Genomic DNA, 27,434 nt, shown 5'->3' on the forward strand with positions numbered 1-27,434 from the left:
ATTTCTCTAACTAAACTCATCCCTGTTTGTGGTGAGCTTCATGAGGTGAGCAGTAACTTCCAGCTCTTTTTTCTTTTATGTCTGAAAGTTATTATTGCAAGAATGTCTTTCATTTTTCTTAAAACCCATAGATGAGTGAGACCATTCTGCATCTTTCTCTCTCTCTCTGACTTATTTCACTCAGCATAATAGATTCCATGTACATCCACGTATAGGAAAATTTCAAGACTTCATCTCTCCCGACAGCTGCATAATATTCCATTGTGTATAAGTACCACTGTTTCTTTTGCCATTCATCTGTTGAAGGGTTGGCTGTTTCCAGAGTCTTGCTATGGTAAATAGTGCTGCAATAAATATAGGTGTAAGGAAGGGATTTTTGTATTGTATTTTTGTGTTCCTAGGGTATATTCCTAGGAGTGGTATAGTTGGGTCGTATGGGAGCTTCTTTTCTTGTTTTTCTTCTTGTTTTCTTTTTTTTTGTTTTTTGAGCCAAATCCGGCGTTGCTCAGGGGTTACTCCTTGCTGTCTGCTCAGAAATAGCTCCTGGCAGACACGGGGGACCATATGGGACACCGGGATTCAAACCAACCACCTTTGGTCCTGAATCGGCTGCTTGCAAGGCAAACGCCGCTGTGCTATATCTCCAAGCCCATTCTATTATTTTCTTTATGAGTATAGCTAAGATTTTGTCGATCTTACTTATTCTTTGAAAAATGTTTCATATTATGAATTTTCTATTGATTTTGTTTTTGTTTAAATTTTGCTTTAATTTTAATAATTTTTCTTCTATCGCATATTTAATTTATTGTTATTTAGTGTTATTTTACGTTACTTGACATGTGAGGTTATGTTATGATCCTTTTCTTGTTTTCAACTGTATTTCTATGCATTTCTCAATTAAGTGCTGCTTTTACTGTGACCCACATATTCTAATAGCTTATGTCCTGAGCACTCTCATTTATGTCAAAGATATTTTATTTTATTTTGGTTTTTTGGGCCACACCCGGTGGTGCTCAGAGGTTACTCCTGGCTGTCTGCTCAGAAATAGCTCCTGGCAGGCACAGGGGATCATATGGGACACCGGATTCGAACCAACCACCTTAGGTCCTGGATTGGCTGTTTGCAAGGCAAACACTGCTGTGCTATCTCTCCAGGCCCATTTTATTTCCTTTTATTGTATATTTAATATCTTTACTTAAACATCTTGATTACAAATATGATTGTGATTAAGTTTCAGTCATGTAAAGAACACCCCCATTCACCAGTGCAACATTCCCACCACCAATGTCCCAAATCTCCCTCCATCCCACCCCACCCCCACCTGTACTCTAGACAGGTTTTCCGTTCCCTCATTATTTCCCATGGTTATGGTAGTTTTCAGTGTAGTTATTTCTATAACTGCACTCACCACTCTTTGTGGTGAGCTTCATGAAGTGAGCTGGAAGTTCCAGCCCTCCTCTCATTGTCTCAGGATTGTGGCAAAAAATGACTTTTATTTTTCTTAAAACCCATAAATGAGTGAGACTATTTTGTGTGTGTCTCTCTTCCTCTGACTTATTTCACTCAGCATGATAGACTCCATGTACATCCATGTATAGGAAAATTTTATCACTTCATATCTCCTGACGGCTGCATAATATTCCATTGTGTCTATGTACCACAGTTCCTTTAGCCATTCATCTGCTGAAGGGCAACTTGGTTGTTTCCAGAGCCTGGCTATTGTGAATAGTGCTGCAATAATTATAGGTGTGAGGAAGGGGTTTTTGTATTGTATTCTTGTGTTCCTAGGGTATAACCCTAGGAGTGGAATAGCTCGGTTGAATGGGAGCTCAATTTCCAGTTTTTGAAGGAATCTCCATATTGCTTTCCATAGAGGTTAGACTAGACGGCATTCCCACCAGCAGTGGATAAGAGTTCCTTTCTATCCACATCCCCACCAGCACTGATTGTTCTCATTCTTTGTCATGTGTGCTATCTATGTGGTGTGAGATGGTATCTCATCGTTGTTTTGATTTGCATCTCCCTGATGATTACTGATGAGGAGCATTTTTTCATGTGTCTTTTGACCATTTGTATTTTTTTAAATCAAAGTGTCTGTTCATTTCTTCTCCCTATTTTTGATGAGATTAGATGATTTTTTTTGTAAAGTTCTGTCAGTGCTCTGTATAATTTGGAGATTAGCCCCTTATCTGATGGGTATTGGGTGAATAGTTTCACCCACTCAGTGGGTGGCTCTTGTATCCTAGGCACTATTTCTTTTGAGGTGCAGAAACTTCTAGGCTTAATGTATTCCCATTAGTTTATCTCTGTTTTCACTTGTTTGGAAAATGCAGTTTTCTTCTTGAAGATGCCTTTAGTCTCAATGTCCTGGAGGGTTTTACATATGTATTGTTCTATATATATTATGGTATCAGGTCTGATATCAAGGTCTTTAATCCATTTGGATTTTACCTTTGTACATGGTGTTAACTGGGGGGTCTATGTTCGCTTTTTTGCAAGTGGCTAACCAGTTCTACCAGCACCATTTGTTGAAGAGGTTTTCCCTGCTCCACTTAGGATTTCTTGCTCCTTTGTCAAAAATAAGGTATTTGTGTGTCTAGGAACGTTCTCTGAGAACTCAAGCCTATTCGACTGATCTGAGTGTCTGTCTTTATTCCAATACCATGCTGTTTTGATAACTATTGCTTTGTAGTACAGTTTAAAGTTGGGGAAAGTAATGCCTCCCATATACCTTTCCCTAGTAGTGCTTTAGCTATTCGAGTGTGTTTGATGTTCCAGATAAACTTCATAAGTGATTGATCCACTTCTTTGAAGAATTTCATGGGTGTATTTAGAGGGATTGCATTAAATCTGTATAATGCTTTTTGCCATTTTAATGATGTTAATCCTGCCAATCCATGAGCAGGTTATGTGTTTCCATTTACGTGTGTCCTCTCTTATTTCTTGCAGCAGTGCTTAATAGATTTATTTGTACAGACCCTTCATGTCTTTGGTCAAGTTGACTCCAAGATGTTTGTGTGGCATTAATGTGAATGAGATTGCCTTCTTAACGTCCATATCTTCCCTATCATTATTGATGTATAAAAAGGCCATTGATTTCTGTGTGTTAATTTTGTAGCCTGCCACCTTGCTATATGCATCTATTATTTCTAGAAGCTTTTTGGTAGTCTTTAGAGTTTTCTAAGTAGAGTATCACATCATCGGCAAACAGTGAGAGCTTGACTTCTTCCTTTCCTATCTGGATGTACTTGATATCTTTTTCTTTCCTGATTGCTATAGCAAGTACTTCCACTACTATGTTGAAGAGGAGTGGTGAGAGCAGACAGCCTTGTCTTGTGCCAGAATTTAGAGGAAAGGCTTTTAGTTTTTCTACTTTGAGAATAATATTTGCCATTGGCTTGTTGTAGATGGCTTCAACTAGATTGAGAAAGGTTCCTTTCATTCCCATCTTGCTGAGAGCTTTGATCAAGAATGGGTGTTGGACCTTATCAAATGCTTTCTCTTTGTCTACTGATATGATCATGTAATTTTTATTTTTCTTGTTGTTGATGTTTTGTATTATGTTGATAGATTTACAGATGTTAAACCAAACCTACTTGGTAATAGTGTATGATCTTCTTGATGATGCATTGGATCCTATTTGCCAGGATTTTGTTGAAGATCTTTGCATCTGCATTCATTAGGAATATTGGTCTGTAATTTTCTTTTTTGGCAGCATCTCTGTCTGGTTTTGGTACCAAGGTTATGTTGGCTTCATAGAAGCTGTTTGGAGTGTTCCCATTTTTCAATTTCATGGAAAAGCCTGGCTAGGATTGGTAGTAGCTCCTCTTGAAAGGTTTGAAAGAATTCATTAGTAAATCCATCTGGGCCTGGGCTTCTCTTTTTAGGCAGCTGTTTGATTACAGTTTCAATTTCCTCTACAGTGATGGGGGTGCTTAAATATGCTACCTCCTCCTTACTTAAACGTGGAAGGTTATAAGTGTCCAGGAATTTAACCATTTCTTCTAGGTTCTCATGTTTAGTGGCATATAGTTTCTCAAAGTAGTCTCTGATTACCGTTTGGATCTCTGCAATATCTGTCATGATCTCCCCCTTTTCATTTCTAATACGGGTTATCAGGTTTCTCTTTTTCTTTGTGAGTTTTGCCAATGGTCTATCAATCTCCTGCTTTTGTTGATCTTTCGGTTTGGTTTTTGGGTTTCCACTTCATTGATTTCTGCTTTCAGCTTTGTTATTTCCTTCTGTCTCCCTATTTTTGTTTCCTTTTGTTGGTCATTTTCTAATTTTGTGAGCTGCATCATTAATTTATTCAGGTATGCCCCTTCTTCCTTTCTGATGTGTGCTTGCAAAGCTATAAATTTTCCTCTCAGGACCGCTTTTGCTGTGTCCATAGATTCTGGCAGTTTGTGTCTTCATTATCATTTGTTTCCAGGAACATTTTGACTTTTCTTTGATTTCATCTCAGACCCACTGGTTGTTCAGTAGCAGGCTGTTTAATTTCTAATTGTTAAAGTTTTTCTTCTGTGTCCATTTGTAGTTCACAACTAATTTCAGAGCCTTGTGGTCAGCAAAGGTAGGCTGCAATATTTCTATCCTCTTGATTTTATGAAGGTATGTTTTATGTGTCAGCATGTGGTCTATCCTGGAGAATGACCCATGTATGTTGGAAAAGAATGTGTATCAAGGTTTTTTGGGGTGGAATGTCCTATATATGTCTACTAGTCCTTTTTCTTCCATTTCTCTTTTCAGGGCTAGTATATTTTTGTTGGTTTTCAGTCTGGTTGACCTATCAAGTGTTGACAGGGCTGTGTTGAGGACTCCCACAATTATTGTGTTATTATTGATGTCTTCTTTGAGATTTGTCAATAATTGTATTAGATAATTTGCTGGTTTCTCATTGGGTGCATATATAATTAATAGTCTGATTTCTTCTTGTTGCAAATATCCCTTGATTAGTTCAAAGTGTCCATCTTTGTCCCTTACACTTTTCTGAGTATAAAGTTAGTGTCATCAGATATTAATATGGCCACCCCAGCTTTTTAAGGGTGTTGTTTGCTTGGATGATTTTCCTCCAGCCTTTGATTTTGTGTTTTCACTACTGCACAACTCTGTCACCTCTTGATAGTCCAAGTATGCTAAAACGCAACAAAAATATACTGGCTTTAATAGAAGTGGATCAAACAGTCCTGAAGTTCATTTGAACAATAAGCACCCATGAATAGCTTGAGCAACCTTTATTAAAAGGAACATGAGAATCATCACTTTACACAACTTTAAATTGTATTACAAAGCAGTAGTCATTAAAAAAGCATTGTATTGGAATAAAGACAGACCTTCAGGTCAATGGAAAAGACTTAAGTATTCAGAGAATGTTCTGAAGACACACAACAGATTTTGACAAAGGGGCAAGAAATCCAAAATAAAGCAAGGAAAGTCTTCAATATTTGGTGTTGGCACAACTGATCAGCCACTTGCAAAAAAGTGAACTCAGACCCCCATCTAACACCATGCTCAAAGGTCAAATCCAAATACATTAAACACCTTGATATCAGGCCTGAAACCATAAGGTATATAGAAGAACACGGAGGTAAGAAACTCCATGACATTGAGACTAAAGGCAGCTTCAGGAGGAAACATCAATATCCAAAGAAATGGAAGTGGAAATAAACAGATGGGACTATATTAAGCTGTGAAACTTTTGCATCTCACAGGAAATAATGACAAGGATACAAAAGCCACCCATAGAATGGGAGAAACTTTTCACCCAATACCGATCAGATAAGACATACAAGATACTAACAGAATTTAACAAGAAAAAAATCTAACCCCATACAAAAATATGAAGAGAAGAAAGGAGCAGACACTTTCTCAAAGAAGACAAATGGTCAAAAGACACATAAATAATGCTCCACATCACTAATCACCAGGGAGGCACAAATCAAAACAACAATGAGGTATCATCTCAAGCCACAGAGATGGCAGACATGAAGAAGAACAAGAACAATAACTGCTGCTGGGGATGTGGGGAAGAAGGAACTCTCATTCACTGCTGGTGGGAATACAGTCTAGTCTAGCCCTTATGGAAAACAATATGGAGATTTCTCAAAAAACTAGAAACTGTGCTCCCATATGATCCAGCTATATCACTCCTAGGGATATATCCTAGAAACACACAAAGAAATACAAAATGCCTTCTGCACACCTATATTCATTGAAGCACGATTTAAAATACCCAGAATCTAGAAACAACCCAGAAGCCGAACAACATATGATGGCTAAAAAAACTCTGGTACAGATACACAATGGAATATTACACAGCTGTCAGTAGAATTGAAATCATGACATTTTCCTATACATGGATGGGCATGGAAACTATTATGATAAATGAAATAAGTCAGAGGAGTGAAGTAGACACAGAGTAGTCTCACCAATCTATGGGTTTTGAGAAAAATTAAAAAAACATTATTGTAATAATACCCAAAGATAATAGAGTTCAGGGCTAGAAAGACTGGCTCATGATCAGAAGCTCACCACAAAGAGTGGTGAGTGCAGTTATAGAAAACTACACTAATAACTATCATGACAATATCAATAATTGAGAGAAGTAGATTCCTGTTTTGAATATGGGCATGGGGTGGGGGAAGAGGGAGATGGGAGTCATTGGTGATGGGAATGTTGCAATGTTGCACTAGTGAAAGGGGGTTTCTATTTATGACTGAAAACCAACTACAGATATATTTGTAATCATGAAGCTTAAATAAAGGAAAAATACAGATGGCTTTAATGAATAATGGAAGGGGGGATAGTAGATATACAAGTACTTTCCATTCCAAAATCCTGAATGCAAATTATTATCCTGTATATTTTGAACATTCTACAAGGTTGACTACATGTGAAAAGACAAGCCTTCATTAACTAAGAAAAATAGAAATTTGCCAACTATCTTTTTGGATCATGATGTAATGGAAACAGAAAGGAATTGCAGTTAGAAATGGAAAAATAGGGACCGGAGAAATAGCATGAAAGTAGTGTGTTTGCCTTGCATGCAGAAGGACGGTGGTTTGAATCCTGGCATCCCATATGATTCCCCAAGACTGCCAGGAGCAGTTTCTGAACAGAGCCAGGAGTAACCCCTGAGAAAAACCAGGTGTGACCCAAAACCCCCCAAAAATAGAGAAATAACTTTAACATCTAAAAATTAAAGAGCTCCGGGCCGGGCGGTGGCGCTAGAGGTAAGGTGCCTTCCTTGCCTGCGCTAGCCTAGGACAGACCGCGGTTCGATCCCACGGCATCCCATATGGTTCCCCAAGCCAGGAGCAACTTCTGAGCGCATAGCCAGGAGTAACCCCTGAGCGTCACCGGGTGTGGCCCAAAAACCAAAAAAAAAAATAAAAAAAAATTAAAGAGCTCACTTAAAAAACAGTGGATCACTAACAAATTCTTTCTAACTCTTTAAGAGGAACTACTACCCATCCTTTTCAGGATATTTCAGTAAATTGAAGAAAAAGAAGCACTCCCAAATAACCATTATGAAGCTAACATCACCTTGATACCAAAACCAGACAGAGATGCTGCGCAAAACAAAACAAAACAAAACAAACAAACAAATAAAAAAAACTACAGACCGATAGCCCTGATGAACACAGATAAAAAAGTACTCAATAAAATCCTGGCAAAAAAATTCAATGCCACATCAAGAAGGTCAGGTTTTATTCCAGGAATGTAAGGATAGCTTAACATTTATAAAGTAATCAACATAATATACGATATCAACTAAAAGAAAAATAAAAACCATATAATCATATCAATAGATGCAGAGAAAGCATTCAATAAGTTCCAACACCCATTCATGATTTTAAAAAACTCTTAACAAGATTGGAACGTAAGGAACATATATCCATATAGTCAAGGAAATCTACAACAAGCCAATGGTAAATATTATTTTCAATGGAGATAAACTAAAAGCCTTTCCTCTAAAATGTGGTACAATTCAAAACTGCCCCCTCTCACCACTCCCATTCAACATAGTACTGAATGTACTTGCCATATCAGTTAGGAAAGACAAAGATGATAAGGGCATTGACATAGGAAAGTAAGAATTCAAGCTCTTACTGTTTGCAGAGGACATGTAACTTCTTTTAGAAAACCCTAAAGACTCTATCAAAAAGCTTCTAGAAACAATAGAGTAATATAGCAAAGTGTTAGACTACAAAATTAACACGCAAAAATCAATGGTCGGGGACCCCTATTTGTGACATCAGGCTGGGAAAATCCACGAAACTACGCCTGCCCAGTGGGGCCCGACTGTGAAAAACTGAGTTCTACCTGTGTATGTCTGTCTACTGTCCTCTTGCGTGAACCTCTCGGGACTGGGCCAAAAAGAGGCTTCAGAAAACTCGCTCTCCCAGAGGCCATTTTCAGGGCGGGACTCCAGAACGTAAAAACCGGCTAGACTTTGCAGGAGCCGGGTCCCCTGTTCGTGATATCAGGCTGGGAAAATCCACGAAAATACGCCTGCCCAGTGGGGCCCGAGTGTGAAAAACTGTGAGTTCTATCTGTGTATGTCTGTCTACTGTCCTCTTGCGTGAACCTATCAGGACTGGGCTGAAAAGAGGCTCCAGAAAACTCGCTCTCCCACACGCCATTTTCAGGGCGGGACTCCAGAACATAAAAACCAGCTAGACTTTGCAGAAGCCAGGTTCCCTATTTGTGACATCAGGCTGAAAAAATCCATGAAACTACACCTGCTTCGCTTCGCGGCCTTGCGCTCTTTCTAAGAAAAGAACACCATTTCAACAAGAAGAAAAAATCACACTAAGAACCCTGCTGGATCACAGAAGCAAGCATTTCTCTCTGGACTGTCTTCTCTATTGCATGCTCGGGCCTAAGATTTGATCCAGTGTGAAGCGTCATCCACGAAGGACTCCCTTCCCTTAGAGGCAAGTCAACCCATCCAGAAAAGGCGGAGCCAGAGGAGTGTGCTGCCTGCATCATATAGCCAATGAATAACATCAAAACATGTAGAAAAACCCACAATACAAGTGTGACAATGGGGAAACAACGCCGGCCAGCATCAGACATAGAGATTGAAGATGACAATTCTGATGACCAGATAATGACCAACCAACTAATCAACCTCTCAGATAAAAATTTTAGACTAGCAATATGGAAGATGCTCAACTAACTCAAAGAAACCATGGATCAAGTTGAACAGAACACTAATAAGAACCAAGAAAATATGAAGACAGAAATCACAAAACTCCAAACTGAAATAACATGTCAACTAACAGGTCTCAAAAAGTCAGTAAACAAAGTGAATGATAAAATGGATAAGCTCTGGGACAGGGTATCAGAAGCTGAGAATAGACTTGATGCTGTGGAAGATGAGATACACAACAATTCCATACAGCAGGAGAGATTGGAAAAAAAAACTTAAAGCAAATGAATAGACAATGGAAAAATTAGTCAAAGAATGGGAACAGATGAAAATAGAAATCTATGATAAGATCAACAGAAACAACTTAAGAATCTTTGGAGTCCCAGAGACCCAGGAAGAAAATTTCCAGGAAGAATCAACGGTCAACAACATCATTAAAGAGAAACTTCCAGAGCTAAAGAATATATGTGATCAAATCCTGCATGCTTGAAGAGTACCAACCAAAGGAGACCCCAGAAAAACCATGCCAAGACACATCCTAGTCACAATGACGAATCAAAAGATAGAGACAGAATTCTGAAAACAGCAACATCAAAAGGGGAAATTACGTTCAAGCAAGCATCCTTGAGATTTACAGCAGACCTGTCACCAGAAACACTCAATGCCAGAAAGCAATGGTGGGATATTGTGACAAGACTGAATGAAATGAATGCTTCACCTAGAATACTATACCCAGCAAAACTCACTTTCTGGTTTGATGGAAGAATACATGGTTTACATACAAAAAAGAGCTCAGAAACTTTGTAGACTCAAAACCAGTCTTAAGAGAAAAACAGAAAGACGTAATTTAAGACAAGACTAACCAAAAGACACACCAAATCTTGATATAAAGATGGCATTAAATCCCAAGACAATTCTTTCTCTCAACGTCAATGAACTAAATGCACCAGTTAAGAGACACGGAGTGGCTAAATGGATCAAAAAACTCAATCCAACCTTCTGCTGCCTACAAGAAACGCACCTGAATAGTCAGAACAAACATAGACTCAAAATAAAAGGCTGGAGAAAAATTATACAAGCAAACAACACCCATAAAAAAGCTGGAGTGGCCATACTAATATTAGATAATGCAAACTTTATACTCAGGAAGGTTATAAGGGACAAAGATGGACATTTTATATTAATCAAGGGGTATGTAGAGCAGGAAGAAATAACTCTCCTAAACATATATGCACCGAATGAGGGGCCAGCAAAATATTTAATACAACTGTTGACAAATCTGAAAAATAATATCAATAACAACACAATAATTTTTGGGGACCTCAACACGGCTTTGTCAACAATGGATAGGTCAACCAGACTGAATCCCGAGAAGAATATACTAGACCTGAGGAAAGAAATGGAAGAAAGAGGCCTAGTGGATATATATAGGACACTCCATCCCCAGAAACCTGGATACACATTCTTCTCCAATGTACGTAGGACATTCTCCAGGATAGACTACATGCTAGCACATAAAACATACCTACATAATATCAAGAGGATAGAAATTTTGCAGACTACCTTCGCTGACCACAAGGCTCTGAAATTATTTGTGAACTCCAAAGGGACTCAGAAGAAACACTTTAACACCTGGAAGTTAAACAGCCTCATGCTCAATAACCAGTGGGTCCGAGATAAAATCAAGGAGGAAATCAAAAGGTTCCTGGAAACAAATGACAATAAAGACACAAACTATCAGAACTTATGGGACACAGCAAAAGCAGTACTAAGAGGAAAATTTATAGCTTTGCAAGCACACATTAGGAAGGAAGAAGGAGCTAACCTGAGTAGCTTAATGACACAGCTAATAGAACTAGAAAGTGCTCAACAAAAGGACCCAAAAATAGGAAGACAGAAGGAAATAACAAAGCTGAGAGCAGAAATCAATGAAGTGGAAACCCAAAAAACAATCCAAAAGATCAACAAAAGCAGAAGTTGGTTCTTTGAAAAATAAACAAGATTGATAGATCACTGGCAAACCTAACAAAGAAAGAGAGAGAGAAACTTGATAACTCGTATCAGGAATGAAAAAGGAGAGATCACTACTGATATGACAGTGATTCAAAGGGTAATCAGAAACTACTTTGAGAAACTCTACACGACAAAAAATGAGAACCTGGAAGAAATGGATAAATTCTTGGACTCTTATAATCTTCCACGGTTGAAGGAAGAGGATGTAGCATATCTAAACACCCCCATCACCATTGATGAAATTAAAACAGTAATCAAATGTCTGCCGAAAAACAAAAGCCCAGGCCCAGATAGATTCACTAATGAATTCTTTCAAACTTTCCAAGAGGAACTACTACCAATCCTGGCAAGACTCTTTCATGAAATTGAACAAACGGAAACACTTCCAAATAGCTTTTATGAAGCCAACATCACCTTGATACCTAAACCAGACAGAGATGCTATAAAAAAAGAAAATTACAGACCAATATCGCTGATGAATGCAGATGCAAATGTCCTCAACAAAATCCTGGCAAATAGGATTCAATGCCTCATTAAGAAGATCATCGACTACGATCAAGTAGGTTTCATCCCAGGAATGCAAGGATGGTTTAACATCCATAAATCTATCAACATAATACACAACATCAATAACAAGAAAAATAAAAACCACATGATCATATCAATAGATGCAGAGAAAGCATTTGATAAGGTCCAACACCCATTCTTGATCAAAACTCTCAGCAAGATGGGAATGGAGGGAACCTTTCTCAATATAGTGAAGGCCATCTACCACAAGCCAGTGGCAAATATTATCCTCAATGGAGAAAAACTAAAAGCCTTCCCTCTAAACTCTGGCACATGACAAGGCTGTCCTCTTTCACCAATCCTATTCAACATAGCATTGGAAGTACTTGCTATAGCGATTAGGCAAGAAAAGGATATCAAGGGAATCCAGATAGGAAAGGAAGAAGTCAAGCTCTCACTGTTTGCAGATGACATGATACTCTACTTAGAAAACCCTAAAGACTCTACCAAAAAGCTTCTAGAATCAATAGACTCATATGGCAAGGTGGCAGGCTACAAAATTAACACACAAAAATCAATGGCCTTTTTATACACCAATAGTAATAAGGATGAAATGGACATTAATAAAACAACCCCATTCACAATAGTGCCACACAAACTCAAATATCTTGGAATCAACTTGACTCAAAATGTGAAGGACCTATACAAAGAAAACTATAAAACTCTGCTCCAAGAAATAAGAGAGGACACGCGGAAATGGAAACGCATACCCTGCTCATGGATTGGCAGGATTAACATCATCAAAATGGCAATACTCCCCAAGGCATTATACAGATTTAATGCCATCCCTCTAAAGATACCCATGACATTCTTCAAAGAAGTGGATCAGGCACTGTTGAAATTCATTTGGAACAATAAACAACCTAGAATAGCTAAAGCTATCATTGGGAACAAATATGGGAGGAATTACTTTCCCCAACTTTAAACTGTACTACAAAGCAATAGTTATCAAAACAGCATGGTATTGGAATAAGGACAGGCCTTCAGATTAGTGGAATAGGCTTGAATACTCAGAAAATATTCCCCAGTTATACAATCACCTAATTTTTGATAAAGGAGCAGGAAATCCTAAAGGGAGCAGGGAAAGCCTCTTCAACAAGTGGTGTTGGCACAACTGGATAGCCACTTGCAAAAAAATTGAACTTAGACCCTCAGCTAACATCATGTACAAAGGTAAAATCCAAATGGATAAAAGACCTTGATATCAGACCCAAAACCATAAGATATATAGAACAACACATAGGCAAAACATTCCAGGTCATTACAGGCATATTCAAGGAGGAAACTGCATTCTCCAAGCAAGTGAAAGCAGAGATTAACAGACGGGAATATATTAAGCTGAGAAGCTTCTGCACCTCAAAGGAAATAGTGCCCAGGATACAAGAGCCACCCACTGAGTGGGAGAAACTATTCACCCAATACCCATCAGATAAGGGGCTAATCTCCAAAATATACAAGGCACTGACAGAACTTTACAAGAAAAAAACATTTAATCTTATCAAAAAATGGAAAGACGAAATAAACAGACACTTTGACAAAGAAGAAATACAAATGGCCAAAAGACACATGAAAAAATGCTCCACATCACTAATCATCAGGGAGATGCAAATCAATACAACGATGAGATACCACCTCACACCACAGAGAATGGCATACATCACAAAATTAGAACAAACAGTGTTGTTGGGGATATGGAGAGAAAGGAACTTTTATCCACTGCTGGTGGGAATGCCATCTAGTTCGACCTTTATGGAAAGCGATATGGAGATTCCTCCACAAACTGAAAAATTGAGCTCCCATACAATCCAGCTATACCACTCCTAGGAATATACCCTAGGAGCACAAAAATACAATACAAAAACCCCTTCCTTACACCTATATTCATTGCAGCACTATTTACCATAGCAAGACTCTGGAAACAACCAAGATGCCCTTCAACAGACGAATGGCTAAAGAAACTGTGGTACATATACACAATGGAATATTATGCAGCTGTCAGGAGAGATGAAGTCATGAAATTTTCCTATACATGGATGTACACAGAATCTATTATGCTGAGTGAAATAAGTCAGAGAGTGAGAGAAAAACGCAGAATGGTCTCACTCATCTATGGGTTTTAAGAAAAATGAAAGACATTCTTGCAGTAATAATTTTCAGATACAAAAGATACAGGAAGCTCACCGCAAAGAGTGATGAGTTTAGTAAGAGAAATAACTACATTTTGAACTGTCCTAATAATGAGAATGTATGAGGGAAATGGAGAGCCTGTTTAGAGTACAGGCGGGCGTCGGGCGGGTAGGAGGGAGACTTGGGACATTGGGTGATGGGAATGTTGCACTGGTGATGGGTGGTGTTCTTTACATGACTGAAACCCAAACACAATCATGTATGTAATAAAGGTGTTTAAATAAAAAAATGATTAATTAAAAAAGAAAAGAAAGTACATAAAAATAAAAAACAACAACAAAAACAAGGGGTGAGCGTGACAGTACAGCAGGTAAGGTGTTTGTCTCACAGACAAGCAACCTGGGTTTGATCCCCAGCATCTCACATGGTCTCCAACCCTTACCAGGAGTAATTTCAGGAATAATCTCTGAGCACCACCAGGTGTGGCCCCAAAACAAACCCCCAAAACTGTGGGAAATGGTTTTAATTCCCAGCATCCACACACATACTCTAACACAAACTATAGACAAAGATGATAAGGTACAGGCTAGATCCTCAGGCCTGTTTTTTCAAGAACTAGGCAAGCTTCCATCCACAAGCCAACCATTCTAAAGGAAATTCCACTTCACAAGAGAAAGTTTTTAAATATAATTTTTATTTTGATCATAATGGCTTACATATTGTTGACAATAATATTTTAGGTACATATTTACATAAAATCAGGGGGGATTCCCATCACCAAATTGTTCTCCCTACACCTCCATTTTTGTCCTACTTCCCATTTCCTCCACAAGAGAAATTTTTATCTTTACTCGAGACCTCCTACTCTGTGCACAAATCCAGAGAGAGAGAAAGGTCGTAGACTAGGGACTAAATATGCCTGCTCTTGGCTCTTGGTTCCCTATCAGGATAAACCTGGCTTATAGAAGCTATGTGGATAACTCATCAACTCTCATATAGTCCCAGTATTAATGCAGTACTAATACTAAAATATCGAGTTTTCCTTTAGTCATTCTAGTTCATTTCCCCTGCATGTGCCTAAAGGGGCCCTAGGTCTCAACAAAGATGGATCCTCATGCCTCCATCCAGAACTGGTTAATCTCTGGGTGAGATGCCTATGCAGGAATTTTTGTATCAAGGGAAGCTGCTAATGAGGCAGTAGTTGGAGGGGTATATATGCACTCTAGTTGACCACCTCCTCCCAGACCACCTGTATCTGGTTCCTTCATATTTTTGCTATGCTGCTGTCTTTCTTGAAATTCTGATCAATTCTGATACCATCTACTCTGAGGATTGTTCTTGAGTTGTCACATGTGTTGGATTCCATGTCTCTGTTACATATATCTACCTGAAAGTCTTGTTTTTGCTATAAATACCCTACTGTGAAAAAAAATCAATGGTCTTCTTATACACAAATAATGGCAGAGAAGAAATGGATATTAAAAATCTAGTTTTAATTGGTATCACACAAACTCAACTTATCTAAAGAGTTGAAGGACCTATACAAATACAACTATAAAAACACTGCTTCAAGAAATAAAAGAGGACACAAAAAATGGAGAAACATAATCTGTTCATGGATTGGGAGGATTAATGTAATTAAAATAGCAATACTCCCCAAAGAATTATACAGATTTAATGCAATTTCTTTATGGATACCCATAACATTCTTCAAAGAAGTGGATCAAACACTCCTGAAATTAATTTGGAACAATAAACACCCATGAATAACTAAAGCAACTCTTAATGAAAAAGATGGGAGGCATCACTTTCCCAACTTTAGATTGTACTACAAAGCAATAGTAATTAAAATGGCATGGTATTAGAATAAAGATAGACTCTCAGATCAATGGAATAAAATTGAGTATTGAGAGACTGCTTCCCAGACAATCAATTAATCTTTGATAAAGGGGCAAGAAATGCAAAATGAAGCAAGGAAAGCCTCTTCAACAAGTGGTGTTAGGACAATTGGGCAGCCACATGCAACTAAACTAACTCAGACCTCCATTTAACATCATGCACAAAGGTCAAATCAAAATGGATTAAAGATCTTGATAACAGACTCTGAGCCATAAGATATATAGAAGAACACGTAGGTAAAACACTTCATGATATTGAGACTACACACATCTTCATGTGAAAACATCACTCTCCAAACAAATAGAAGCACAGATAAACAAATGGGACTATATTAAGCTGAGAAACTTCTGCATCTCAAAAAATAGTGACTAGGATACAAATGCCACCCACAAAACGGGAGAAACTATTCACCCTATAACCATCAGATAATACCCATCTGGGAAGCGTGTGGGGATAAAGGAAACTCTCATACACTTCTGGTGGGAATGCTGTCTAGTCCAGTCTTTATAGAAAACAATATGGATATTCCTCAAAAATCCCTGAAAATCCAGTTCCCATATAATCCAGCTCTACCATTCCTAGAGATATAACCTAAGAATACAAAATCACAACACAAATATGCTTTCTGCACACCTATATTCATTGCAGTGCTATTTACAATAGCCAGAATCTAGAAACAATCCTTATGCCCCAAAATATGAGTGTCTAAAGAAACTGGGGTACAGATACATAGTGAAATACTATGCAGTCGTCAGGAAATTGTCCTATACCTGGATGCACATGGAAACTATTATGCTGAGTTAAATAAATCAGAGGGAGAGAGATAAACAAAGATAATCTCATTTATCTGTAGGGTTTAATAGAAATAAAATAAAGTAATGTTTAATAGTACCCAGAAACAATAAAGATGAAAGCTAGGACCTGCCCAAGGTATGAAGCTTAGCACAAAGAATGGTGAATTCAGTTAGAGAAGTAACTACACTGACAAGTATTGTGACAATGGTAGTGAGTGAGAGAAATAGAATGCCTGTCTTGAATATAAGCAGTGGGTGGGGGAGGAGGTAGATAGAGAGCATTGGTGGTGGGAAGATTGCACTGGTGAAAGGGAATGCTCTTTTTAATAACTGTAACCCAACTACAAACATGTTTGGATCATATTGTTTAAATAAAGTAGGTTTTTTTCTTTTGGTTTTTGGGCCACAACCAGTGATGCACAGGGGTTACTCTTAGCTATGTATTCAGAATTGCTCCTGGCTCAGGAAACTATATGGGATGCCAGGGATTGAACTGAGGTCTATCCTGGCTCAGCCGCATAAAAGGCAAATGCCCTACCACTGTGCTATCGCTCCCATCCCTATATATATATATATATTAAAATCACGTACTAATTTTGAGCATTAATGGAAAACTATTCTGAAAAAAACTCAAATGAAATGGGGATATCACAAAAGACACAGAAATACAAGATAATCAGAAACTACTTTGAGAATTTTATGTCAAGGGGCTAGGGGACCTAGATTAAATAGATAAATTTTGGATTTTTATAACCTTACAAGTTTGAACCAAGATGACATAAAATACATGAAAACCTAACACTTTTGAGAAAATTCAAATGGTAATCAAAATGCTTCTTAAAAACAAAAACCCAGGCCTAGAAGAACTCGATAACGAATTATTTTGAACCATTAAAGAGTACCTATCACCAATCCTTTTCCGGTTGTTTCAAGAAATAGAAATACTAGCAGTTTCTTTGAAGCTAACATCATCCTACACCAGAAACAAAAACACAACAAAAAATAGAAATAAGGTCAATATTCTTAATGAGCACAGATGCAAATACCCTGAACAAAATACATGCAAACAGAATCAAACAGTTCATGATAAAATATCATACAGCGGGGCTGGAGAGATAGCATGGAGGTAAGGCGTTTGCCTTTCATGCAAGAGGTCATCGGTTCGAATCCCAGCGTCCCATATGGTCCCCCGTGCCTGCCAGGAGCAATTTCTGAGCATGGAGCCAGGAGTAACCCCTGAGCACTGCCGGGTGTGACCCAAAAACCACAAAAAAAAAAAAAAATATATCATACAGCACGACTAAGTAGGATCTGCAAGTTTATCAACATAATATACCAAATCAATAATAGAAAAATCAAAGACAAATGACACTATCAATAATTTCCAATAATGCATTATACAAGATCAAACACCCACTAATGATTGAAAACTCTTAAGATGGAAGTTGAGGGGCCGGGCGGTGGCGCAAGAGGTGAGGTGTCTGCCTTGCCTGCGCTAGCCTTGGACGGACCACAGTTCGATCCCCTGGTGTCCCATATGGTCCCCCAAGCCAGGAGCAACTTCTGAGCGCATAGCCAGGAGTAACCCCTGAGCGTACCAGGTGTGGCCCAAAAACCAAAAAAAAAAAAAAAAGATGGAAGTTGAAGAAACTTTCTTCAATATAGTCCACTCCACTTACCACAAGACACAGCCAATATGTTATATTCAATGGAGAAAAACTAAAAAGCCTTTTCTCTAAAATCTGGTCAAAAAATGTTTGCCCTCTCTTACTCTTCTATTCAATATAGTACTGGAAAAACTTCCTGTAGCAATTAGGTAAGAAAACAGTATCAAGGCCATTCAAATAAGAAAGGAAGAATTTTGAGGTCTCCTTGTTTGCAGATGACATATACTATATTTCAAATATACTGAAGACTCTACAAAAAAGTCTCTAGAAACAATAGGTTTATATAATAATGTGACAGACTACTCATAAAGAAAGAGAAGCAATATTAGTAAAACTATCCCATTTACAATTTTGACTCAGAAAAATCAAATACCTTGGAAACAATTTAACTAAAGAGGTGAGAACTACAAAAAAGCTATCTCAAGAAATGAAAGAGATGGGGCCGGGCGGTGGAGCTGGAGGTAAGGTGCCTGCCTTGCCTGCGCTAGCCTAGGACGGACCGCGGTTTGATCCCCCGGCGTCCCATATGGTCCCCCAAGAAGCCAGGAGCAACTTCTGAGCGCATAGCCAGGAGTAACCCCTGAGCGTCACAGGGTGTGGCCCAAAAACCAAAAAGAAAAAAAAAAAAAAAAAAAAAAAAAAAAGAAATGAAAGAGGACATAAGTAAATGGAAGCACATTCCTGCTCATGGAATGAAAAGATTAACCACAGAAAAATGGCAGTAATCCCCAAAGCATTGTACAGATTTAATGAATTTCCTATAAAGACACCCATGACTTTTTTCCAAAAAAAATAGATAAAACAATTCAAAAATTTATATGATAAAGAAAGAACTTCCAAGAATTTCGAGATCTATCCTTTGGGAAAAGAGGAATCACTTTCCCCAACTTTATTTTTTTTGTTATTTTTTTAATTTTTATTTTGATCATATTGGCTTACATATCTTTCACAGTAGTATTTTAGGTACATAATAATATTGAATCAGGGGAATACCCATCACCAAATGTGTCCTCCCCCAGCCCCGTTCCCTTCCTGAAACCCATGTCTCCCACCATCACCCCCCGGGCTGCTAGAGGAGGTGGTCCCCTCTGTCTAGCTTACTATTAGTGATCATATATCTGTTTGGTCCTGGTACGCTCCCTTGTTTCCCCCTCTATTTGAGAGGCGGAGCTAGATAATTCGAGTTATGTGGTTTTGTTTGAAGGAAATAAAAGCAATAGAATGGGGTAGAAAACAATAAATAAAAAAATTTTAAATAAAAGAAAAATCAACCTCAGTTTGAGAGAGGACATGAAAAAGGTAATTTAAACACCACAAAAATACAGAAAGAAATAACAAATTAAATATCCAGTGAGTACTACAGCAATAAAGACAAGCACCACACAATAGTCTTGGTCCTGAAATCAAACCATGCCGGAGTGCAAAAAGAAAAAGAAAGATAAGATAAAATAAAATAAAATTGGAGACAACAACTTCAATATCTACACCAAAATAAAGAAGTCAAAAAAATAAATCAATAAATAAATATATATGTGGATAAAATGATTATTTTGTGATTTTTTTCTTCCCACCCTGCATAGGTACAGTAAATTTGGGGATATTATAGAGGGAATTCCCTTGGCCTAGGAGATTCAGGGTTTCTCCACCCCTGAAGTATACTGTCATAGGATTAACTATAGACTCCTTGCACGATCATTTACTATCCCCTCTGTGCTTTTGTGGTATATGGAAGACTTCTGCTTCATCATGTATGGTAAGATCAGACCTCTGTATCTAAAGATCTTGGTGTCTGTACAGCTCAAGGAATGAAGCTTATGATGAAGTCTTTCTTTGTGGTTCTAGCAGTTCTGCTCCTTCAGTGTCGTTTTAATCCATCTTCTGTAGTTGGTGGTCTTGTTCATTATACTGCTCCTAAGATGGAGCCTGACTTTCCCCAACTTTAAATTGTACTATAAAGCAATAGTTATTAAAGCATCCTGGTATTGGAAGAAAAGACAGACCCTAAGGTCAATGAAACAGGCGTGAGTATTCTGAGAATGATCTCCAGGTATACAATCAATTAGTTTTTGACAAATGGGCAATAAACACAAAGTGGAGAAAGGAAAAGTCTCTTCCATAAGTGGTATTGGTAAAACTGGTCAAGTAATACTCATCAGATAAAGGACTAATATCCAAAATTTACAAGGTACTGACAGAACTATACAAGAAAAAAACAACTAACCCCATCAAAAAATGGGGAGAAGAAATGAACAGACACTTTGAAAAAGAAAAAAGGCAAATGGCCAAAAGGCTCATGAAAAGATGCTCAACATCACTAATCATCAGGGAGATGCAAATCAAAACTACTATGAGGTACCACCTCACGCCACTGAGATTGGCACACATCACAAAACAGGAAAACCAGCAGTGCTGGCGGGGATGTGGAGAGAAAGGAACTCTTTTTCACTGCTGGTGGGAATGCCGTCTAGTACAACCTTTATGTAAAGCGATATGGAAATTCCTTCACAAACTGGAAATTGAGCTTCCATATGATCCAGCTATACCACTCCTAGGAATATACCTTACTCCTATATTCATTGCAGCACTATTTACAATAGCCAGACTCTGGAAACAACCAAGATGCCCTTCAACAGATGAGTGGCTAAAGAAACTGTGGTACATATACACAATGGAATACTATGCAGCCGTCAGGAGAGATGAAGTCATGAAATTTTCCTATACATGGATGTACATGGAATCTATTATGCTGAGTGAAGTAAGTCAGAGGGAGAGAGAAAGATGCAGAATGGTTTCATTCATCTATGGGCTTTAAGAAAAATGAAAGACATTTTTAACAGTATCTCAGAGACAAGAGAGATGAGGGCTGGTATGTGCAGCTCGTGACATGAAGCTCATCACATAGAGTGATGAGTGCAGTTGGAGAGATGACTACACTGAAAACTATCATAACAATGTGAATGAATGAGGGAAGTAGAAAGCCTGTCTCGAGTACAGATGTGGGGGGGTAGGGAGGAGGGAGATCTGGGAAATTGGTGGTGGGAATGTTGCACTGGTGAAGGGGGGGTGTTCTTTACATGACTGTAATCATACAACTATAATCATGTTTGTAATCATAATGTTTAAATAAAGATAATTATAAAAAAGAAAGAAAATAGGAATTAAAACAAACAAAAAATATAATAAAAATAAAAATCTGATGGGAAAGTATTGAGTTTTTGATAGTAAAAAAAAACTGGTCAACTACAAGCAAAAATTTATCTCAGACTGCTGTTAATAACATGCACAAAGGTAAAATCAAAATGGATTTAAAATATCAGACCTGAAACCATAAGATACACAGAGAAAATCATAGGCAAAACACTCTATGACACTGAGACTAAAGGCATCTTCAAAGAGGAAACACCACTGCCCCAAGCAAGTGAAAGCATAGATAAACAAATGGGAGTACATTAAATTGAGTGACTTCTTCACTTCAAAGGAAATAGAGTCTAGGATAAAAAGGCCACCCAAGGAATGAGAGAAACTATTCACTTAATAATCATCTGATAAATAGTTAATAATAAGTTATATAATTTACTGCCAGAACTTAACAAGAAAAATCTAACCCCATCAAAAACTGGAGAGAAGAAATGAAATGACATTTCTTCAAAGAAATACTGATGGCCAAAGAGCCCTGGAAAAAATGCTCCACATAGAAATCATCATGGAGATGCAAATCAAAACAACAATAAGGTATCAACTCACACCACAGAGAATGGCACACATCACTAAGAACAACAACAACCTGTGTTGATGTGGATGTGCAGAGAAAAAGACTCTAATTTGCTCCTGGTGGGAACTCCGTTTAGTCTAGCCTTTCTGGAAAACAATACGGATATTCCTCAAAAAATGAAAATTGAGCTTCCTTATAATAATCCAGTAATACCACTCCTAGGGACATACCCTAAGAACTCAAAGACACAATAAAAAAATGCTTTTGCATTCCTGTGTTCTAGGAGCACTATTTACAATTGCCAGAATCTGGAAGCTATCCAGGTGCTTGGCAACATATGAGTGGCTAAAATACTGCAGTACATCTATACAATGGAATTTGATGCAGTCATTAGAACAAATGAAGTCCAAAAAATTGCTTATACACGGATGAACATGAAGATTATTATGCTGAGTTAAATGAGTCAAAGAGAGAAGGTTAAACATAGAATAATCCAGTCATCTGTGGGATTCAAGGAAAAGAAAAGACAGTGTAGGGATGATATCCAGAGACAATAGAGATGAGGATTAGGAGGACCAGTTCAGGATTAGAAGCTTGCCACAAAGAGCGGAGAGTGCAGTTAGAGTAGAGAAGGTTCTACTATGAAAGTGATAGTTGGAACTGTTTACTCTGCTCAAGAACTGGGTGCTGAAAGGGGACAAAGTGACATGTATGGCACCCCTTTATTAACAGTAGTGCAAACTACAATGTCAAAAAATAAAAGAGATAGAGACGGAGACAGTGAAGTAAAATGCCAGCCCCAGGTGCAGGCGAGGGACAGTGGGTGGGAACGAAGAGGTTGTCAGGAAATTGAGAGGAAAACGGGGAACATTGTTGGCAGGTAATGCACAAATTGATTAAGGTTTTTGTACATGATATGACTGTAGCTCAATTATGAAAAACTTTATTTGTGGAAAATATTGTATTAACAACTTTGTAACTGCACTATTTAAATAAAAAATTTAGAACAAAAATTATTGTAAAGGGCATATGCACACCACAATTCATCGCATCACTCAGTACAATAGCTAAAAGTTGAAATCAACCTAGGTGCTCAACACAGATGAATGGATTATGAAAATATGGTACAATTGGATTCTACATAGCTGTATGGTATAATGCAATTATGCAATTCACTGAAACATGATGGAAATGGAAGATATTATGTTAAATTAAGTAGCCAGAAAAGAATAAATACAGGATGATATCACTTCTATGTGGTATTTAGAATAAATGCATGGAGAAATTCAATGATCTAAAGGGTTGTTTTTGGGAACTCTCTTGGCCCCAAAGTATTAGTGAGGAGAAAAATTAAGTGGAAGAGGAGAAAGACAAATGTGAATTAACAGGGACAGAGGCCAAGGGTACTCAGTTGGTGTTAATAGTGGATAAAAATAAATATCCAAGCCATAGAGAAAACAACAATAATTCATGAGATCCAAACTTTACCAACTAAATGGGCCTCTTATGGTGGTAGGCTGGGGCAGGATGTGGTGTCACGGGTTGGACTTTGGGAACATTGGTGGAGGGAGGTAGACACTGGTGGTGGGATTGATGCTGAAACATTGTATATCTAGAATCCAACTATGAATAACTTTGTAAATCACTATGTTTTAAATAAAATAAATATCTTTAAAAATATATCGGGCTGGAGAGATAGCACAGTGGTAAGGCATTTGCATTGCATGGGGCTGACCTGGAACAGACGGGGGTTTGATTCTTGGCATCCCTGAGCCTGTCAGGAGCAATTTTTGAGCACAGAGCCAGAAGTAATCCCTGAGTGCCGCCAGGTGTGACCAATAAGTAAAAATATAAAAATAAAAAATAAATATATCATTAAAGAAAACTTAGACTGAGGGTCTCAAAAAAAGGACACTAAGAATATACCACAAGACCCCAAATATACAATGCACAAAAGCCCTCTGCATTCTTCTGTTCATATCAGTATTATTCATAATAGCCAGAATCTGGAAACAACTCATATGCTTGAGTAGATAAACTATGTACATCTACATAATGGAATACTACACAGCTGTTAGGAAAAATTGAAGTCATGAAATTTGCTTATACAAGGACAAATTTGGAGAGTACTGAACAAAATGTTTCAGAGGGAGAGGAATATACATAGAATAATCTCATTCATTTGGGAGATATAAAAATAGATAGTATAGCAATAGTATCCAGAGACAATAGAGATGAGGACAAGGAGAACCAGTCCATGGTAGAAAGCTTGCCACATTGGGGCCGGAGAAATAGCACAGTGGTGTTTGTCTTGCAAGCAGCCGATCCAGGACCAAAGGTGGTTGGTTCGAATCCCGGTGTTCCATATGGTCCCCCGTGCCTGCCAGGAGCTATTTCTGAGCAGACAGCCAGGAGTAACCCCTGAGCACCACCGGGTGTGGCCCAAAAACCAAATGAAAAAGAAAAAAAAAAGAAAAAGAAAAGAAAGCTTGCCACAAACACCATATCAGTTTAGGTGGAGAAAAGCAGAAGCCTTTATGACAGTGATAGTTGGAAATGAGAATTCTTTGTGCTGAATGTAGGTAAAGTGATATGCATGATACCCTTTCAGTAACAATTCTGCTAACCACAGTGTAAACACAGTGTCTAAGGAAAAAAGAGAGACAGAGAGAGAAAAAAAGTATCTGTCTCAGAGGTAAGTGGGGGTAGGTGGGGGCTGGGTAAGAAGGGAAATTTAGGACATTGGTGGCTGGAAATGTGCACTGGTGAAGGGTGTTGTACATTGCATGACTAAAATTCAATCAGTAACACCTTTGTAATTGTGGAGAAAAAAACAACTGTATTATGAACTTTTGTATCCAAAGTTTTAAAGTAATTTTAAAAAATAATAAAATATATATATAATATAAATAAAAAATATAAAGCCAGTATGTCCACTGATCTATAGGAAAATGGACATGTAGATGCATATTATATATGTCAATTTGCTTTTCTTCATCCACATACATACATGGCAGGACTAAAAGCAAACTATTCTGGAAAGAGAAAATTACCTGTATATTTCTTTATCCAAAAAAAAAAATCAGTTTATTTTTTGTTCTTAGTTTTTGGCCACACCCAGTGGTGCTCAATGCTTATTTCTGTCTCTGCATTCATAGAATTACTCCTGGTGAAGCTCAGGAGAACAAGTTTTGCCAGGGATCAAATCTGCTGTACCATTTCTCTGGTCACAAAAGTCACACTTTCATTGTAATATCTTCTTTTGTCTTACAACTACAATAGGCAATCTAACCTTTTTAAAAGTACATATACCACTTACATTTATATATATATACATTTATATATATTTTGCTCAAAAGAAAGCATACAGAATCTACTTAATCTAGGGTATATATCCATTACACACATACCATTTCAATTTTACTGAGGATAAAATTTATTTTAAAAATATGTAAAAGTAACCACTTTAAGCTTTATAATTATTTTATCTTTCATGAAAATAAGAAGTCACGCTCCATGCAGAAAATATCTGAGTGTGTAAGCATGCATATATGCATTTTGAAGGGACCTCTTTGCACCAATAATACAGTTCCAAATAAGCCCAGCATCTAAATCATTTCTGGGATTCTAGATTTTTCCGTTATAAAAGATACATTGATCTGGTTAATATATTACTATATCTTCAATGCTCATACTTTGCCCACTTAGAACTGCAATTATTTCCCCAAACTAATAAGTGAAGTTTGATTCAAGAGATAATTTTAGATTAATAATATACATTTTGTTCATACTGGGAAGATTTTTGTGTTTAGTGCCAGGAATTGAACCCAGAGCTTTATATACATGAAGCATATGCTCTACCACTGAGCTAAATCCCCAGTTAGGATGTTTTTAAGAGTGAAATAAGTGTGCTGGCATAACAATAATAAACTTTAACATAGGGCCACCCTACTTATAAGTCTTCACAGACTTATAAGACTTCACTTTAAGTTTCCCCAAACAAAATTAATCCCAATAGTTGTTCTCAATTAAGAGAGGTTCAGCACTACTTTAGCAGTCAAGTCCAAAATAAAAATTTGATCTCTAATCTCTAAAATCCATCAGGTTAATCATTAGATTAAAAGCAGATTCTTAGGCTTGTGTGTAATCCTTGAAGTGGGCTACTGAGGGAGAGTGGTTATGTTTCTTTGTTATAACCTCCTTTGGGTTTGGAATATTTGAGCATATAACAGGTAGTTCTTTATATCAAAAAATCTTTCCAGAGATGTGTAAATTGAACTCTTGAAGTTCTTTCTGAAAAAGTATATATTATGTGCAGAGAATTTGGTCTTGAAATTTATTCCTTTTCCCACTAGAGACCATGGCAAGTAAAGACATCAGTTCAGAATGTTTATCTAGAGGGAAAAAATAAGAAAAATGAACACATTTTCCTAGCAGAGGCCTGCAAATCACTGTAGGCAGTGAAACTAGAGGGGAAAGACAAAGATTATCTCCCACTATTCATAGCAGGTGCAGAAAAAAATAGTACCATTACCAAAAAGGGGGGCACTACTTTTTTACGTTCTGCTACATTCCCTCCTCCCTGATAAGCCTATCCCAAATCAGATTTCCTCAAAGTGTGTGTACTTTATAATCTTTCTACTGTTGCATAAGACCAGTGATGTTTAATGAAAAGAGGAATATGAGCCAGAGCGATAGATAGTACAGCAGGTAGGCATTTGTCCTGCACATGGTTGACCTGGGTTCCATCCCTGGCATCCCATATAGTGCCCCAAGACTGCCAGGAGTAATTTCTGAGTGTCAACCCAGGAGTGACTCCTGAATGCTGCAGTTTTGCCTGAAAAAAAAGAAGAGGAATGTTCACCCCTGCATAAAGTGAAGTTTTTCTGGGACTTAGGAAAAGTCTGAAGTTAAATTATCAAATGATATAGTCTTATTTGTTAACCTTTGCTTAGTTTCCAAGTAGCCTTGGTGAAGTGACATGAGGAACTAAACAAGTTCTTTATGTCTAACACTATGACTTTGGATTTGAAAGGTGATTTTTGGTGGAGAAAATACTAATTGTGAAACTAACAGGCAACTATTCAGGAGGTCAATGAAAAAAATTTAAGAAAAAATTACAGTGTCTGAACCTGAAAGCTCTAAAACAGGAAAAGCAGGGAATCCAGGTTAGCAACTTTTTTGTACATACTCTCAATTATCTACTAACCACTTTGGTCTTCTCTTCTTTTATTTACTACAATAAAGAACACTTAAATCATTAAAATACTACTAAATAAATAAGTTTAAAGAGTCAAAGTTCAGTTCAAATCTTCTTTCCTTTACCCTTAGTAGGGATTTTGAGTGTGAAAAAGTACTCTTTAAAACTGAACTTGGGAAAAAAGAAACAGCAATAAATATATGGTTCTTTGATTAGGCTAATCCCTCTTCTAAGCAAGCACTTCTGTGAAATTGGTAAATTCACAGAGACTGTGTTAGAAACACATGATTGTATCTTT

This window comes from Suncus etruscus, chromosome X (assembly GCF_024139225.1).
Source record: "Suncus etruscus isolate mSunEtr1 chromosome X, mSunEtr1.pri.cur, whole genome shotgun sequence".
Lineage (NCBI taxonomy): Eukaryota > Metazoa > Chordata > Mammalia > Eulipotyphla > Soricidae > Suncus > Suncus etruscus.